The 19,841-nt window shown below is 32.5% G+C and overlaps 1 protein-coding gene across 4 annotated transcripts in view; it reads right to left on the bottom strand.

Annotated features, from left to right (window-relative positions):
- The window catches only part of LOC118190303 (nucleoside diphosphate kinase 5-like), a 599,363-nt gene that overhangs the window by 12,376 nt on the left and 567,146 nt on the right, over positions 1 to 19,841 (bottom strand). The gene's annotated exons all lie outside the window — the stretch shown is intronic.

Here is a 19,841-nt window from a genome sequence, read left to right as displayed (position 1 = left end):
GAAGAAATCGACCCGCTGACCTTCTCAGCCACCCTAATGACAAAGATGGGGGAGTTGAGGGAGAATGATTACATTTATGCCATTAAATTATTCGAATAAATTTTGACATAAAAATATGGCGATATCATTTCCCTAGAAAGGAAATATATTCACAACTTGGGCATAATTTTTGTTTTTAATATTCATATACACAAAAACCTTAAGCTCCTAAATAAGTGCTATGCAGTAATGTATTTTTCAAGCTTCTCACACAATGTTCCACATTTCTTTGACTTTAAAACACATTATTAGAGGGAAAAAGAGCTAAACTACACTTAATTTTAGCAATTTTTAAAAATTTACATTTTTATAATCGATTGCGATTTATCAAGAGTAATACTAGATCTGTTTAAATCAGCAATTTGGAAAAATGCGTAGTTTCAGAATTCAGAAAAGTCTGCAATTTTTTAAAAGTACTTTGTTTTTTAGCGACATTTTATATGTAAAAATGATCTATTTATAAACGAAGAATTAAGACAATAATTACATAAATAATAAATCGGAATCTTTTTGCAAAGCAAAACTTTTATAGGGGAGGGGAGGATTATGAATACTTCTTACTGAACGTTGTGTTAAAAAGACGAGAAGGAAGTTATCAGATAATTTTTAACCTTCTAGACTTGAATCACCAGACAAGTATTTTTTAAATCCTAAACAAATTTCAGTTCATTAGGAGATATTAAACAGTATTTACGCAAATTTCTCTAAATGAATTAATTCATTAATTTTCTAATCAACGACCTTTCCTCTTTAGGAGGATATATATATGTTTCTAATTAAAATTTACTTTGTTTTTTCCTTGCTTTGGAGAAGGGCCAGAATTTTCGGGTGAACTATTATAATTATAACTGAAATACATTCAAATGGTTTATCGGCTAATTCTGGATACAGAAAAGCAAGGATTTTTGTAGAAGAGGAATTTCAATTAGTTTCAAAGTTACCCCCCCCCTGATGAAGTGACACTGAGATTGATTGAACTCCTCTTCTGTTTTTGTTCAATTTTCTTTTAATTTCATGGTTTTTGAAGAAGGGTTTGGCTTGTTTGAAATGTTTTGGTTTTAAAATTTTTAAATTCATTGTTTCATTTTTATGTTTATTTGACATTTATTAATTAGGAATTTCATTTTCTGGTCTTTGTGAAATATTAGTTCTAAATTTCTGACTTTATGTCTTTAATGATATATATATAATAAGGAAACTTTCTATATACCATCTCCAAGGAACACAAATTCTATTCAAAACCATGAGAGAAACCCCCCTCCCTTGGCTTAAATGGCTTAATGTCTTTATTTGGATTGAGTATTAATTTTGACTTATGATTTGAATCTCGCAAATAATTTAATGCTTACTTGGAAGTAAGATGAAGCACCCTCTTAATTTAGTTGTAGTTAATTGATAGTAGATCGGTTTATACCCTTGATAAGTCGATTAATCTGCGATCAATGACAATAACTACTTTTTCAATATTTGAATTTACTTCTGGTTTTGATAATTTTGCGATTTAAGATTTTTCTTTGCAGATTTTTAAACAAGCAGTTGAAATTAATAATTTAAATTCTGACTTAAAAAAATCTTTCATGGTTTTAAATTGAATTTGTGTTCCTTGGAGATGGCATATGGAAAGTTTCCTTATTATGAATTATAACTTTATTACTTTGCAGCTTTAGCGCAAGTCATAGGCTTTTTAATTTACTTTTAATTACTTTATTTTGAATTTATATATATACATAATTCTACACTAAGTTTATAAGTTAAGGAAAGTATGTGAAAGAAACTAATAAGATATATGTTCTGGGAGTAACTGCATAGCTCTTCAAGAAGTTTTTATGACCAAAAATCCGATTTTTAATTTATTCATTAAATGCTCTGAATAAGGCTCCAGCAATTTGTTTTACCACTATTTAAAAACATACTGAATTTGATCTACTTCTTTATATTAGAATTTTAAATTTATTATACTTTCAAGAAGTTTTTATTATAAAAATATAAATATTCCGATGAATTATGAAGGGGTATAATTTAAAAAGAAGACAAATTTAATTCTGAGCTTAAATAGGAGAGGTCGCTAAAATTTCATTGTTAAACAACCCTTAATTTCGAACTTAGGCCTGACGTACAATGGCCAGCTCGACTGTATTAAAACAACACTACATTAAAATCGATTAAATGTATTTAAAGTTGAAAAATTGTAAAATTAATATTCCTGCCTTAAAAAAAAGTATTAATACAATCCAATACGCACTGTTAATATTTACATTCATTGTTTGATAATGCTTGTTAACTAGCAAATTTAAATGATCCATATATTCACACATGATAATTTAATTATAGATCTTTTATTCTCATATGTAATATTATTCAAAACTCTATATTCTGAAACATTTTAATAACAGTGAAAAATTAATATCAGCTCACAGTATCGCGTTTATCATATATTACACGAAAAAACTCCATTCCAGAAGAATATATCGTTTCAGATATCACTGTTTAACTGAACATCAATTCGGAATACAAAAAAATATATTTTAATTTCATAGTGATGAGACTGTTAAATCGACGAATGCTTTTGAGGAAGTGCACAGCCATTAGAGATAAAGCCCCTCCTGTAATATAATAATAATAATAATAAAAAGCTAATTTTTATTTGCATTTCACCTGACACAAATCACATTTAATAGATATTTTATGCAATATAAAAATTACTACCACAAATCACATTTTAAAATTTGGTTAGAAAAGCCAACTGCAAAACAGCTGGGCCGATTCAAATTCTAGAGATAGCACGAATGTTTGTAAGGCTGGTATCACACATCCATTTATTTCGGACGAACAACTGTTTCTAAACAATTTTTCTATCTGCTTTACCCTTGAAAGAAGAAACATGAAAGATTTTTTCCTTTGTTTCGGGGGGGGGGACTTACAATTTATTCATTTTCAACAACCAATCAGCTATCAGCATCGAATCCCCCATCATCAACCCTCATTTGTATCGTAGAACTAATTTTCCCTTTATATGATAATCCCAAAACAATCCGTTGTGACTGGCTGCTTCATAGCATGTGACAAAGCAGAAAAATTGTCCTGCAGAGTTGTTCTTCCAAAATGTCTTGAATGTGTGATACGATCTTAAATGTATAAATTATTTACAAAAATAACACCTTTGCGGTTTGTGGGGCACGTAATGTGTTAAAAATCTTTTTTGGCTCATTTAACTCTATTGCATATTTCGTGTAGCATTGATTGGGGGGGGGAACTAAGAACTGTGTAGTTTTCGCTCCTCACTTACAAGTAGTCTGACTGTTCCAAGCTTCATTTAAAAAATATACTGATCGACAATCAGTTCAATTCAAGCCTACAAAAGAAATTGGACCATTCGATGTAGCATTAAAAACAGATAAATAGTTAATACGAAATAGATCAATTAAAAAAAATTATAAGAAATTAAAAAATAAATCAAAATTTACCAAATACACAACTATATACGGCAAGAGTTAATTTGGACTTCTAGTTGTGGTACAGATGATAGAAAAGAAAACATAGCCTATTCACCCGTAAAAAAAAAAAAAAAAAAAAAAAAAAAAAATTCAATATTTCAATCGTTTACCTGTCAAACTTCTAAATTCGGACTTACTTCTATATAAATTACTTATTTTTTTTTTCAAGTTTTATGTAATTACTCATTATTTCAATACCTATTTTGTTTGTACTTGATTTTTAAAATAATTCCTTTCAGGAAAAAATAACATAATTTTCACCGTAAATAGATATTTCGGATTATTTCTCATTTCATTTAAATTTACTACAATTGAAATCACACAAAAAATTCAAACAGGTCCGAAATTTAAAAAAAAATTATAATGATCATAAAGCTATTCGGGAATTGTTAAATGACATTCTCAAAAAGTATATAAAAATGGGCAATATAAGGAAAACCTCCAAATATTAAAAGCATATTACCACTAGTATGAAACTAAGTTAAAAAAAATACATTGCCAGGATTGCAAGCTATACACTATTACAAAATTTCTTTACTTTCATTAGATATTTATTGTAGGTGAGGATAAGTTACAAACTACACAATCGATGTAATTTTCCTTCGTATATAATGCGAGAAACACATTTTATTCAATTACAGTTATGGCACAAAATCTTAATAATACCGGATAAAATTATTTTTTAAATGATTCACTTTGTTAAACTAGTTAACAATGCTCTTTCATAATAGACAGACGTTAGACCTCGGCGATTAGTAATTGTCTTGTTTCATTAAATAATTGAGGCAAAGTTACTTGCCTACCGAGAGGAATATTTTCGTGGAAGCAATTGACACGTATTTACATTGCATATAGGAGAACTACGAAAACATCCATGCGGTTAGCTGTTCAACTGGATTCAATACCGAGTCGATTTCCACTTAGTTCTCTGTATGTAGTTGATACAAAACTGTTGTCAGTAACTGAAAAAGCTGTAAAAAATATTTTAAAACAGTAACATTTTTAAGCAATTCGGTTTAAAAAAGGGAAAAAAAATCGTGGCGAGCCACCTTTCTGATGTAACCAATTAAGTCTAAACGTCCTCAGTATTTCTGAAAAGAGAAATAAATAAACAAGCAGACCGAAAGCCACCTTTCTGATGTGAGCACTTGCGTAGAAGAATAGAACAGTCTGGAAATAAAGATGGTCGTCTTAGACAGGCTATAGATAGAATGATAGTTATATTCTTATAAATGAGTGGAAAACAGCAAAACGTTAAGCAAAATCTTAAATATATAAATTTGTCAAATAAATGGTTAAACGATCCATCTAAATGGATGATGGCATCACTTGGAAAAAAAAACTAATAATTGCGAGTGTCAGATGCATAGAACCTGCAAGCGCAAGGATCAATTTAACTCCTATGCGCACAGCAACCCTAACACTTCCTCAAACAGCGCAACGAATTCTTTTAAACCTGTAGCGGGCGATGAAGTGAGGAGCACTTTTATTGATTTTCCATTCATTTCCTAAGACTAATTACTTAATTTGCTTTTTGAAGCAGACAGCGTCAAGCTCTGTTTGATCACCGGAAAACTCAGCGGGAGCACTCTCCATCTTGCTTGCACACAGATGACAACCTCACGCAAACAGTGTGTAGGCAGTGTAGTGTAGGCAGGCCTTAAGTGATAAAGTACTCAACATAGCTGCTTTTGCTGCATATTTCGGAAATGCCATGTCTAAGCCCATTTTGCGCAGATAAAGAAGATGGTGACGGGAAATTCTGTTTACCCTGCTGTTCGACTAACAACGGGATAAATTCGAGGACTTCCAGTTTAAAAAGGATAACGTAGAATATTTCCTACTTATTTGTGTTAACTGGTTTTATTATATTAATACCCGTCTCAGAAGTTGGAGATTTTGAAAATTTGTTCCTGGACACCTTAAATGGTGTCAAAGCATTTTGCCCAAGTACCAACGAGTTACATTCTGTGCTGTCTGCTTTGCAAATTTAAGAAAAAATCATTTGTACTGTTGCACAACAGTTTAAGTTCTCTTCTGCTAAGCATTAAAAAAAATCCTTATTCTTAATTTTTTAAATCAGATTGTATATGTATAATGAATTCTAAAAGCAATGAAACTGATTCTTAGCTGAGTTTAAGATTTAGAAAATCTCTCCGCATATCCGCAATAGTTCCGTTTTCTTATTATTTTACAAACGGTTTCTAAGAAGAAAAAAAAAATGAATGAATTTATGAGGAAATACTTTCATCAGCAAACGTTTAAGCCGCATTTTTACGGATTATTTCGCAATTCAGTAAACATAAATTAAGGAAAGATTATAAAAAAAACATACAGCAGAATCCATATTTCGGTTCTTGGAATACTGAAACAGATGCATACTTTAAACTTATAATAACACTATACGCTGAAAATCTAATCGAAGGTGAAAAGGAATGAATATAAAGTATTTATTCTAACGAACATACCTCTTCGAGTTCAGCTTTAATTAAATACCATATCTCAAATTTTCATTTCATTAAGAGAAATTCAAAGTTATTTTACAGTCAAAGCATTCCCTTTAGACTTAATACAACAGCCATATAATTATGAATCTATTCATAAAATCCTCCCCCACCCCCAAAAAGGGGTATCTTTGTAGATGCAGTTTAGAAGTCTCGAGTATAGTTATCTGACATCCATTCTGTTACAGTTCTTAAGCCACCCCTCTTAAGTTACTAAATAACCAGAACTTAAAAAGTTTTATACCCTAGAAAACATTTGTCATATAGGCGACAAAAGGCCAAAAGTGTGTTCGTAAAATTTCTCCAATCCGAATCCTAGCAATTCTTCATATAAAAACAGCAATAATAATAACAAAAGCAAGTTGTTAAATTTGAGTTTAATGACAAAATAAATAGTTCTTAAAAAATACACTTATGTAAAAATGAACGAAATTTAATAAACAAATCAAACTATGAGTAAAACGTTTGGATCTTGCGGATTTTTTCCCTCGAGCAAATTTGACAGAATACATTTGAACAGCTCAAATTTGAAAAACATTAGTCCATAATTTTTGCATGTAACACTTCAAATCCTTTGTTTTGAGAGCTTTCAAATGTTTTGAGAGTGGTGTACTCGTTACATTTGTGCGTGTTGAGAAATTCTTCCTAGCGTCTGCGCAGTGCTAAAGAGGTGAAACGTTCAACGCTATATAATTCTGCGGTAGAAGCCAAGGAATGTGTGAAGACTGTGTCATCCCAATGCCCTATCCGGAATATGTTTCATCCTGGTTATCAACGTGGCCAGGCTGTGATTCTGCAGCACCTGAAGAAATTTGGTCAGAAGGAAAGCCTACAATATCACATTTCAGAATCACAAGAAGCAAAACTTCTGCATTAACCAATTCTAATAGCGAAAACAAATTCCTCCCCAAACGTTAAAAATACATTTTTATTGGATACTCTGAGGAAGCAAAAGCATATCGTCTTTGGAAACCTGGAAAATGTGAAATAATACAAAGTCCTGATGTCCGATTTTTTGAACTGCCAGAAACTGAAGCAAGTTCGAAAACTTCAACAGCTAACGAAGAAGAATTCATCGAATTTATCCCTATTCAAGAAAATTCGGAAGCCACAAAAATTCTTAAGTGTCAAATGAAGGGAGAGTAGAAAATAGTAAAACCGGACAGACGAAGAAAAATCTATCAGCAAAAACACGATAATTTGTTAAATTCGGAAATTTTTGCAGATCCAGGAACTGCAGAAGAAGCGTTATCCAGACCAGATGCAGATAAATGGAAAGAAGCTCTGCGTGTGTGTGTGTGATGGAAAGCCTCGAGGGCTATCTGCCTAAGAGGAGGGATGCCTTCGTGGAGGATTTTCCAAGGGAAACTGGTTCGTATACACGTTACACATGGGGAAAACCACGAAAACACCCATACAGCCAGCCCGTTCGCGGGATTCGAACCTCGGACCGAACTACCAGTGTTCAGCGACTTTACCGCTCGGCCGCTGGTGGGCCCTGAATGAAGCTCTGCAAGAATAAGAGAATTCTTTAAATAAGATAATACCTGGGAATTAACCGATTTGCCTGATAACAGAAAAGCCGTTGGCTGCAAATGTATATTCCAAATAAAGAGAAAGGTACACGGCACAGTCGATCAAGCCAAACTCGTCGCTAAAGGATGCTCGCAAAAGTATGGAATAGACTACGCAACTTTTTCGGCAATAAATACCGAATATGATCTGAAGATACGTCAAATGGACGTTCAAACAGCTTTATCTGAATAAGAAAAACCGATGAAGCAATTTCCATATTCCAAAAGACGGTTTCGTAACTTTGTAGAGACATTAGGTTCATTGAAAGCAGAAAAGGTGAAAAATATGCAACCGCCTTCGCCGAGAATCGAACCACGGACCTCTGGAATACCGGCCCAGCGTGCTGAACCACTACACCACGAAAGCATGCTAGGGAAGTGGGAGAAATACCTTATAACTTCCTAAAATTAGATGAAATTTTGAGGAAGGTCAAATTCAAAAAGTTAACATCGATTAACTGTATTTATGTGCAGAAAGGAATAGCTGATTGCATTAAATTTTTGTTTATGTAGACGATTTGATAATTCTAACTAAACGGGAATCATTTATGATACACACAAAGAAAACTCTCAGCAAAACTTTTCAAATGAGGGACTTTAGTGAAATCAAACAGTGCTTAGGTATTAACAATGAACAAAATGAAAAATGTATGAATTAGCCAAATTTAGTGCATAAAAGAACTCTTGGCTAAATACGGTATGCAAGAACGTAAGCCTATATCATTAGACTCTAATATTAAATTAAGAGAATCGTCAAACAGCGGCAAAGAAAATGAAAGTATAAACAAAAAATAAGTATTCTTACAAGCCGACGGTTTCGTTATGGATTGAATGCACTCAGAACCGATGATAGCCTGTTCATTTTCCCCAAAAGAAACACTATATAGCTATGGAACTTTTCACAAAAGTACTCTGACTGCTCTCCTCAGTATGGCAGAGCACAATCAGTAATTACCATTTCAAACTACTAAGAACGTTAAACACAACGCATCTAAAAAGCGAAGCTCACATGGAGATCTCTCAATACTCCAAGTTCAAATCGGAACTAAAAAATTGAAATTTTCCGATTTTATATAGTTTTCCCCCAGACGACGAGAAATTTCCACTACTTTCAATTTCTCGAAATTGTTGAAAGGTACACACAATTTCAGTTACATATAGGGATCAGACTAGTTATAGTTATATGGGAATGAGACCTAAATATCGCAAAATGGTCGACAATTTTGGCGACTTTTGGAATTTTCTCGCCAAATTTGGTGACAAAAAATTAGTCTCCAAAACCATCATTAGCCATTACTTCAATGTTAACCATTTAGTTGGATCTGCCTCTGTGATCTTATTTTTCCGGCGTAGCTTCGCCCTTTTCAGGCATTTCATGTTATATTATGCACGGCATACTAAGATTTTACATAAAATTTCACTAAAATTATTTACATATATACAAAGTTCGTAACAGTATCGATCTTTAATCGGATACTTAATTTACTTAGCTGTATCTACACGAACTGGTGTTGCAAATTCTGTTAGCAGACTTAATCAATTTAATAGTAATACGAAATACTTTCACTGGATTCCAGCAAAATTCATACTACGGTACCTTAAATCTATGTTAAACATGAATAGAACTTGTAGCAAAACAAATGAAAAGTCGTAAATGTTATGTATCGGATATATGCGGACTAGGCCGAAAATACTATCGATAGGAAATCATCTATTAACTATGCTTTTATATTAAAGGAAGAAAGATTTCCTGAGTATCCTGCAAGCAAAGGATTGTAGGGCTATTAAGTATTGAGCACGAAACACACAGCATGAACTGAAGCTTCAAAAGAAACGATGCACTTGTGTTTGCTTATTAAGAGAACCAGGTTTTTCGGAGAAGATAGCAGAAGCAACTATGTTACACAATGACTACAAGGTATTACTCCCGCCTTCTTAGCGAGCCTTCGTGGTGTACTGGTCTGAATGCTCAGCGTAATTGAAAGGTCCGCGGTTCGATTCCCGGCGAAGGCGTTGCATATTTTTCATCTTACCTGCTTCCAAAAATCCTAATGTTTCGACAGTGGCGCCCGAACTAAAAGGATGGTGGATGATGATTCTCCTCACCCAGGATTTGGCGTTTGGGTTCCCTAAAAACCCCAGTCGCCCTTTAAAAAGGGGAGTATATATGGTATTTCTCCCGCCTTCTTAGCGAGCCTTCGTGGCGTGATGGTCTGCATGCTTAGCGCGTAATTGAGAGGTCCGCGGTTCGATTTCCGGCGAAGGCGTTGCTTAGTTTTCATCTCTCCGGCTTTTTCAATTAACCTAATGTCTCTACATGCCAATCAAAGTGCAGAACGTTTAGCGAAAATCTAGCTCATCACTCTCGAACAAAACGCACTGATACTCGTTTTGATTACATTAGAGAGTTATGTGACAAAAATTAAACTGACATTAAGTATGTGTCTATATACCATCGATATTTTAACCAAGAATCTTGGCTGGGAAGGCTTGGTGTAGAAAATGTATGAATCTTATCAGGCCTTGAATTTTAATTAACGAATGCTTTTTTCTGATTTATTCTTTTTTAAGATGTGAAACACTCAACGCTATATAATCCCCGGGTAGAAGACAAGAAATGAAGACTATGCGTCGTCCCGTCCCGATATGCCTATCTGGAATGCGTGTCATTCTGGTTGTGGCCAATAGTCGTGATTCTCTCCAGCGTGGGGCGGAGATTTTATGCATGGAACCTTGGCATAGAATACAGCTGTTGAAGACTAGCTTAGGAATAAGAATCTAGAAAAGTATCCTGGACAACCTTTATATGAAGTATGTAGAATGGAATTGCAGGCAAGTACCTGCCGGCCTAAATGAATTGCCAAGTAGACTCTACTAACATAATGCAGTAGCTTATACCAGCCACGTTAATCACCGTTATGTTTTTCCTCACATGTTATTGGCTGACATCCCTGTTGTAAAGCTCAAGGAAAGCACCCATTAAAAACGTATGCTTCACTTACATCAAGTATGCTCCTTTGGTACATAAGCACGTTTTCTACTACGTTAAACTCTCAATAACATCAAAAATCAAACAGCATTTTAAAAGTGAAAAATTTAAATTACAGCGCTTTGATGAATTCACAAATATTTTTCTTTTAAATAAAAATATATAAAAAAATAATATAACAAATCATACAAATATTTCGCTTCTCTTTTTTTATGATAAAAGTAACTCTTACAGCTAATTAAAACTTTACCGTAGAGTAACATTAAAGCTCACCTATAATTTTAAAACTTTTACCAGTTGTTTCTGAATGTAAAAAGCACACAAAGGGAAATATCAAAAATATTAAAAAATTACCATATGATCAAAAGTAAAATATACATATAAAAGGCTTCCACTTTGCATTCGCTCACATTCATTTCTATCGGTTAATTTAATTTATTTAATTATAGCAAAGCACGCGAGAGGTATCTGCTTAAAAGGAAAGCATGCATTCGTGGAGAACTTCCTAAGAAAATCTGGCTCATACTCACGTTTCATACAGGGAAAACCTCGAAAATGCCATGCAGCCAACACGCGCACCAGGATTTGAAGCTACGTTAAAACAGTACTAAAGCACATCGACTTTACCGGTCCGTAGCTTTGCATCTTTCGAATATCTATTGGATATTTAACAAGGCTTTTTTACGATTTTTTCACATACATTATTGTTTGCATACTTCAAAACCACCTTCAAGGAAATAAAATACGTTCGAAATGTTTTTATTCAAAAAAGTGCTGAGACCGAAATAATTCGTTAGAGACATTTTGAAGATGCTAGTTTCTGTAACCTCTTTATTATTATTATTTGGAATGAAAATATATAACAAGACTAATTATCAAAAATGTGAAACTGTTAATTCTTCAGTAAAACGTTTTAGTAGTTTTAAATCTGAAATGAATATGACAAAATGCTACAAAATTACTAATAAAAGTTAGAGATTTAATTAGGTGGTGTTAGCACTAGAAATATCGGTGTAAAATCTAGCAGGTGTAAAAGCACTAGAAATATCGCAAAAAAATCATTAAAGCTTTTGACTTTAGTTGATGATAAGAAAAAATGAAATAGATGAAATGGCCATAAAATCAGGGACGAATTTCAAGCTAATGTCAAGGACTCGAAAGCTTATTTTACAGATAATCAAGCAAAACCCAAATATTGTCGCTGCAAAACTTGCAGCTGAATTATAAGAATGGTTTGCAATAAAATCTAATCCCGATACTATCAGACAAATCATCAAGCCATGTAGATATAACAACCGACTAGCAAGAGAGAAAGATCAATAAATTAAAATTAAAGTTGTATCTGGCGTTTGCAAAATCCATGTTAAGTAACGACTTACCTCCAACTAAAATTTAATATATTTGGATGAATTACAGGAGTGAGAACCCAACCAAAAACTGAAGTCGAAAAACCTCTTGCTACTATTAATAATGTAAGTGAAGCCATAATAATTTGAGGACGTTTTTTTGCCCGTGATGTGGGAAACCGTTATTTTAGATAAACATTATGGATCGGTATAAAAATACAAAATATTCCAAAAAATGTCTGCTCATAATTTGAAATAAAAAATGAAGTCCTTACGGTAATGATCTAAAACATACCAGTTTTAATGTATAATAGCTATAAAGTTATTGACGCTATGCAATACCTATAAAGTTATTGAACGACCGTCCTTAAATTATCAAAAATCCTTCGTATTCTCAGAACTAAGCTCTAACTAACATAAGAATGTAATTAGAAAGGAAAATAAGGAAAAAGGATATTTCTTAGAAAATAAAACTGAAAATAATTTTGACAAAGTATTGGAAAAAAATCTAACATTCCTGTACGAAACACTGAGGTGAGTACATGACAAAATACATGAAATGGATAATTTTAGCTAAAGTGATCCAGTTAAGTATTAAATATTCTATTATTTGAATACTTTTGTTAAACATTAATCATATCTTCTAAGTGGCTGAATACTCATGTAATTTCAATTTCAGCACTTTTTAATATACTATTTTACTTTAAATAAGGGTTCGAATATATTTCATTGCAACAAGCGAGTTTTGGAGAAGATAAATGACATAAAGATCTGAAACCATTTCTTTAATATTTAGTAGATGCCTTTTCATAAACAAATATCAGCCACTTTTTCATTTAGATTCTATTTTTAATGCAGAGTATAATGCACATTAGGAGTACAGAAGAAACTTTGTGATCAACTTATTTTATTTACATCATTCGCATAAAAAAGAATTGCTGCAAAACGTTATTAAGAAGTCTAGATAGATTCAGATTAAATGGTTTTTAGTCAAGCTGTATAAAATAACGAAATTTTTTAATATAAAAGATGAAAGATCTTATTTATCTTAGTTTGCATCAATGCATATTTATGGCAGATTTATTGGAACTGAAAATAGAAACACACTCCGGTTTGGGGTAGGGATGAAGATGCATACATTAACCGACTCTCTCATTACTTTGTTACGTGAAGTTCGATTTGGTGAAGTTTCGTTGTAGAGTATAAGCTTCAAAATCAGAAGACATTTGTGGACTTGACAGTGTTTTTGCTGTACATTATAAGGAATGGAATTCTCTCTTTCTTACGCAATACTGCAAAAAAAGACTTTATTTAGATTTCTAGCAGTCCGATCTTTTAACGGGTAAAAATTTAAATACCTCCTACGTTTCACTTATCTGGTATTACATTAGTTTACATAAAGAATTGCAACACTGTTAACATTCAATTGCATTCGTGGAATACATATGATAGCACCCATTCTCTCTCAAGAACGTATCCATCACTATGTTTCTAATATATTAAAGGAAATAAGATTCTTTTCATAACTAAAATTAGTGAAAAATTATTTACGAACCTCAACGAATTAAATTAGATGCAGCTGTCGGCTGGTCGTGGGCTGCGGCTGAGACTAAACAGACATCTTAGATTTATGACACTACTGAAACTGCCAACGGCAACGTAATACGAAGACAAGAGATTTAAGCTACGGGGAAAAATATATTAACCTTGCGCAGTATATCTTCAACGACATTTTCTGTTAACGACTGCAAGGTTTATATTCGTAGATATTTTGCCATTCAAGATGGGCTAGAAATTTGCATGTTACTCTCTGAAGTTTAGAATATTTTATGTTCTTTGAATTTGTTTGTCTCTACATTTCCCTCTTCATTTTTTAAATTAACAGTTCTCGATATACTATCATCTTTATAATATATTATTTGGACCATTACATTATGATACGATGCAGCAACTTTCCATGCGACATGACAAAGGTTCCCATGGCGCGAAGCATAAAATTTACAACCAAATTTAACCTGTTCTTGCTTAATAAACTGAACTATTGAAAAGCCATAAACACCTTTTCAACAATTTAAATCTTTATTCATTTTTAATAACGTATCTACTGTTACAATTAAAAATATATTTAATTTCAAATACATTCAATTAATAATTTTGTCAACACTTATAGAATTCTATTACTAAAAGAAGTTAAAAAGCATCCTCAATTTAACGATAATTACTGTTAGTGTCACGATATTCATTAACTTTTTGGAGCAGGATTTGAATGCATACGAGATATCTGCTGTCACATACATATAATATATTTAAGCTAAATGAATACTGTTAAGTTTATTACGGATTAAAATCTGTCGGAATACGTATTAGTAGGAAATAATACAAATGTTTCATTAAGTAATAACCACTGAATAAAAATCTGTCGTTTAAATAAAATTCAAAATAATGACCTTGTAGACTAGAAGAGAAACACGCTAATGTGACAATCAAAATCGTAAAAAACAACCTTATATTTAGCGTAGGTATAATGAAACACTCAATCGATTTCGAGGGCAGCTAAAGGTCCCTCCTCATCAGGAAAAAGAAATACATAGAAAGAAGAAAATAGGAATCACAGAAACACGTGGTGCTTATCAGCACTGCACGTGGTTATAACTAGATTTTTAATCAGAGTTGCACTGGCCGCCTACTTTTACTGAGCCAGGCTGTCTGATCAAGCATAAAGAAATATTAGCGAAGTTAAAATAGGGAGCGAGGGGCAAATGCACATTACGCTCAAAATCTGAACTTCAAATAATGGAAAGCAACCACTGAACTGTTCAGTGGTTGATCAGACAGCCTGGCTCAGTAAAAGTAGGCGGCCAGTGCAACTCTGATTAAAAATCTAGTTATAACCACGTGCAGTGCTGATAAGCACCACGTGTTTCTGTGATTCCTATTTTCTTCTTTCTATGTATTTCTTTCTCCTGATGAGGAGGGACCTTTAGCTGCCCTCGAAATCGATTGAGTGTTTCATTATACCTACGCTAAATATAAGGTTGTTTTTTACGATTTTGATAATGACCTTGTATTTTACCGCAGAATTTCAGCATTTATTCTCATTTTGATATAATGGCAATGATGAAATAATATTAGCCAAAAACATTTAACTAAAACATATAATTTATGGTAACTGAAATAAATATTCTGTGTTAATTATAATAATGGTACAAATCCTAAACAAGGTTCCTTTCATTAAAATGTATCAAAATATTAGAAAAATACACGTGTATTTTTTCCAACATTATTTCACTGACTTACGTTAAATATTATTATAATAATATGATACATAAAAGAGGTTAAGTCGCATAGATTAGTAAACAGTCCAGTTTTTTTCAAGGATTAATACCATTTTTTGACATGACTGCCTTTACAAAAGGAGAGCAAAAAAGGCTTTCACATATTAACAATGGATATAGTTTATTAGTTGTTCTTTCATAACTAAGATTGCTAAATTTGCTTTCTACCCAGTTAAGTCAGCAAATTATCAAGTCAATACTCAATTACATCACAGTTTGGATAAGGTTTACCAACAGGACGAAAACAATCATCAGAGAAAGCTGCTGAGTTTTTCAATACTGGCGCCGGTGACGTAAAGATACCAGCTTCCATGATAAAAGGACTCGTTCATGTTAAATCAAAATAACTGTTAATTCATACTTAGCAACTTTCTAGAGAAAATATCCTAGCTACTCTTTTAACGGCAGCTCTTTCGTACTGCAGGCGATTAGAGTATGTCATAGACAACAAGAAATGTTTTCCTAGTAGCTATATCTAGAAATGAAACAACTTCGCGAACTTTTCAACCAAATTTTACTGAATTTTATCAAAACAGAACATTTTTAATTCAGTGATGCAGCAGCAGCCACTACGAGCAATGCAAAGAAAATAATGAAATCACTTGAATATATAGAAAAGCTCTTATAATCGAATAAACTGAGATCGAAATTAAAGTTAGGATTTGCGTGGCGTTTGTCACACTACCTGGAGCACTAGCAAGATAAATCTCTAAAAAGAAACGCAACAGACTTCTGTAAAGTATTGTAAGATTTTAGCTAAATTAACTTTACTGGCTAGATATTTACTTGAACTGTAAAGCGATTATTCGTTAAGTTCAACTGTATCAGTAATAAAGTGTACGAAGGGTGAAAAGAGTTTTTCATTCAACTCACGACAGGATGTACAGTCGGTAGAAATATAAAATTAAAGCTTAAATTACATAATCAGCCGAAGATGGACAGAGAGAATTAACGAAAGCTGGCTCTTAGCCCTATCACCGACGTAGATAAACCGGCAATTAGTATGCACGGCCGTAAAACAGCAAGCTTAAATATCAGCGAAACAATATGGCCGAAAGGCAGAACATGCTTTGTCCGAAGCAACTCAGACATCAGCTTAAATAGTATCTTTCTACCCTACTTTGCGTAAAGCGCGAAACTGAAATACCATTCTGACAGGAAATGGAAATAACAGAAAATGAAAAGATAAATAATTGAACAAAACTGCTTAGTTTAAAATTCAATTAAATTAGTCCTTACAGTATAAACACTAATACCAGCTTTAAAATATGTTTCACAGAACCATCCCCTCTTTAACAGATAGCACTCACGCGCTCTGCAAAATTAAATCAGCCAACCAGATAAATTGAAATGTCTTAACATTTTAATGCTTAGCATTCCGTTTATTATCCCAAATACGCGGGAATTTGTTTTACATTACTTAAAATAACATCTTAACCATTACACTACTGGTTCTAAAGGAATTCTGTCGAACTTCACAATTCCGAGAAAAATATTGATGAACAAGCTAACTATAAATGTATTTTTGAATCAAATTTATATAATTGCACTTTCATAACTTTATCACAAAAGACCATATACTTCTTGAAAAATTCGTATGTCTTATTCACTCAAGTCTTGTTTACCTTCCTTTATATATTCTTTTATTTTATAAACTATTTAACATGGAAGTTTCTGAAGAGGCTATTAAACAAAATAATAATTCCATTAAATAAATTTCACAGTAAAAGTGCAAAAATGGGTGCTAAAACGTTTCATTTGTATAGAGAAAGTTAATTAATTATGAACTTAGAGGTTTAATCCATTGTAACCTCAAAGATTAACTGCAAGAATACTTTCAGGAAAATACATCAGAATTTGCTAAATGCAGCAAAGTCGATAATGGCTAAGGAGAAAATATTACATTGACTTAAAAGTGACAAGTTTTGGATTTACATGAAGAGCGAATCGCATTACAAAATGGAATCCTCTGATATCCAAATTACTGGCAAAATAAATAAATAAAAAAGTGTACTTAATAAGTACAATGCTAGAATACTCTTGAATGATTTCCACCACCTAGACCATATAGTTACAATGCTTTGTATAACTATATAACCAATATAGTTCAATAGAACATTCACTACCTTAAATATGTATCCCAGTAATAAGTAATAATTGCTAATAAGCTATACTTGAAAAGAAGCAATAGTTAATTATGGGGATGATATTAATTAGCTCAAAATGAACCCAACTTAAATAAGCCTAAAAAGAAATTTCACAGTACTTTTATGCCTACATTATAATAATTAACAGTCTACTACAGACTGTACTGATTAACACATAACTACATATAACTTTTACATACGAAAGTTATCAGCTATGAAAATTTTTGAGCAAGCAAAATTTAAAGCCTTGGGCTTCATATTCTTAATTATTTATATGAATACCATAAATCTTCGTATCTGAGCATTTACAGGGAATATAATGCTAGTCAAATCAAACTCAAGACGATGAAAGATGAAATGTTATGCACTTAAAATGGTTTATAAAACTTTTAATATGGATAATATTATACTGGAAAATAAGTATTAAAATACTGTTGAGCACTGTTGTTATTTGTACTGAGTGCCGTCCTAAGAATATTTCATTTTTCCTTAAATTTGTTCCTGAAAAACAAACTCATATATTTTGAAGAATGGTTTCCCATTAACTAAATCTGCTCTAATTATGAAAACCTTAAAATATAAATTTCAGAAAAAAAGGTTTCTAATCAGAAATGTAAATATACATTTCTGAAAAATTGTATTTGTGGTATGAGAACATAAAAAATGCAAAGACAATGTAGTTGTGCCATTGTGAAAACTTTAATACAGAGATACATGTGAAAAACTGGTATACAAATATTTGAGCCCATTTGATAAATATTAAAAATTTAATCCTTCACGTGCATATTTCTTCAACTTAGCAGTAGCAATCTATATATGTAGGTATGTATTTAAAATTTTCTCATCTAAGATCCTTACATGAACCTCACTTAAATCGTGATAGGACAATTTAAAATTTGAAAAGCGTAGTTTGAAAAGCGCAGGATTATGTCATCACGCATAACAATTTTTAGCAAACCAAAGGGACTAGTAACAAGATCCACGAAGCACTTCAGAACAGAAGAATTCATAAACGGATTGATGCCTTGAATGATCAGAAGCAGAGGAGAAGACCATGTCAACCCACACCAGCCCGTAAAATCAAACTTGTGAGAATGAGTGAACACAAGTTCGGATCTACGGGTAGGCATGAACTGACATTATTTCCAGTTTGTCGTGCATTCCACCTGGTACAATCACTTGCTTTAAGTCATATCATTCTATCCTCAGATATAATTTTCTTTCTTCTTTGGATTATGTCTTCATTATTGCCATATTTGATGGAGTACGTCTTGCACCTGCACTTGAGTTCTTCTACTAAATTCAAAAAATTTATTATGAAAAGATTAAATATTTCGCACTAGATACTTCGGTTGCAAACAGAAAACAATAATCATCCAACAGAACAAAAGAATCAGAATCGTTGGCCCTTACAACACACTCTCTCAGATCTCACCCTTTATATATGTAAATAGTGCAATCCAAATAGTACGTTAACTGGGCGGGGGGAATTAAATTTTAGTACGTTGTAAAAGTTTGTATAAAATGATGTATTACATTTAATTAACATGAATTATTCATATGTTTATCAATATGCGCATTATATATTATATTTAATAAATGAGGAAATGTTTCTACTGATTTCGCTGAATTAACATGATACCTGATTTGTTGTTTGATTTCTAAAAAAATGATACCTAAAGTTAAATTCTTCAGATCTTTCGGGTGTCAATGTGCACCAGAAATTTTGTGATATGAAACTGTGACATTTTTTGTTGGTTTTGAGTCTATTAATTCATGAAGTAGGAATACTACATATCTTCTTCCTACCTCCATTTACCAATGTACGGTCCAAAACTTCCCTGTGAGATCATGAAATTATCCCATCAGTTAGAGAGTCCCAATGTCATTCGTTTATATTTAAGATAATAAAAGTTTAGTTTTCTAATCAATTTGTGTAAGTTACTTTTGTGCTGCCATTTTTACTGCTTCATCACAATTGTTCCAGAAGCCCTGCTCTTTAATTTCCATCGGATATAAATTTTAGGCGCAATTCGCATTTGGGTAATTAAAGAGAGAGAGGGAGGTAGAATTCTTAAAGGCTGTTTCTTCCAGTTACTTCCTTAGTCTTAATTCAGCAGTTTTTCCTTCCGCTTGATGGTTCTAACAGAAGAGATAAGTGACATTTGGTAGCCTTTAACTTTAGGTTCTGGAAAGTGTATGTTACTTCTCAGTTGATTCTCGTGCCAGAGAAACAACTTTTTAATTTCAGCTTAATTCTGTCTTCTGGATGCAGGGGTAGCTAAGTTTTGTACTTTTTATTTGTAATCTACAAGTAAGCAGCATCAAGAAACAATTAAGCAGTCGTTTAGTTTTCTTCCGTTAGAGAAAACTTCCTTAAATTGTGAGGATCTAATTTTAGTGACGCTGAGTT

Source organism: Stegodyphus dumicola, chromosome 4 (assembly GCF_044657685.1).
Source record: "Stegodyphus dumicola isolate Sdum_Otavi_A_Nest chromosome 4, ASM4465768v1".
Classification (NCBI taxonomy): domain Eukaryota; kingdom Metazoa; phylum Arthropoda; class Arachnida; order Araneae; family Eresidae; genus Stegodyphus; species Stegodyphus dumicola.
The sequence above is the reverse complement of the archived record's forward strand: the minus strand, read 5'-3'. Positions and strand labels throughout refer to the sequence as shown.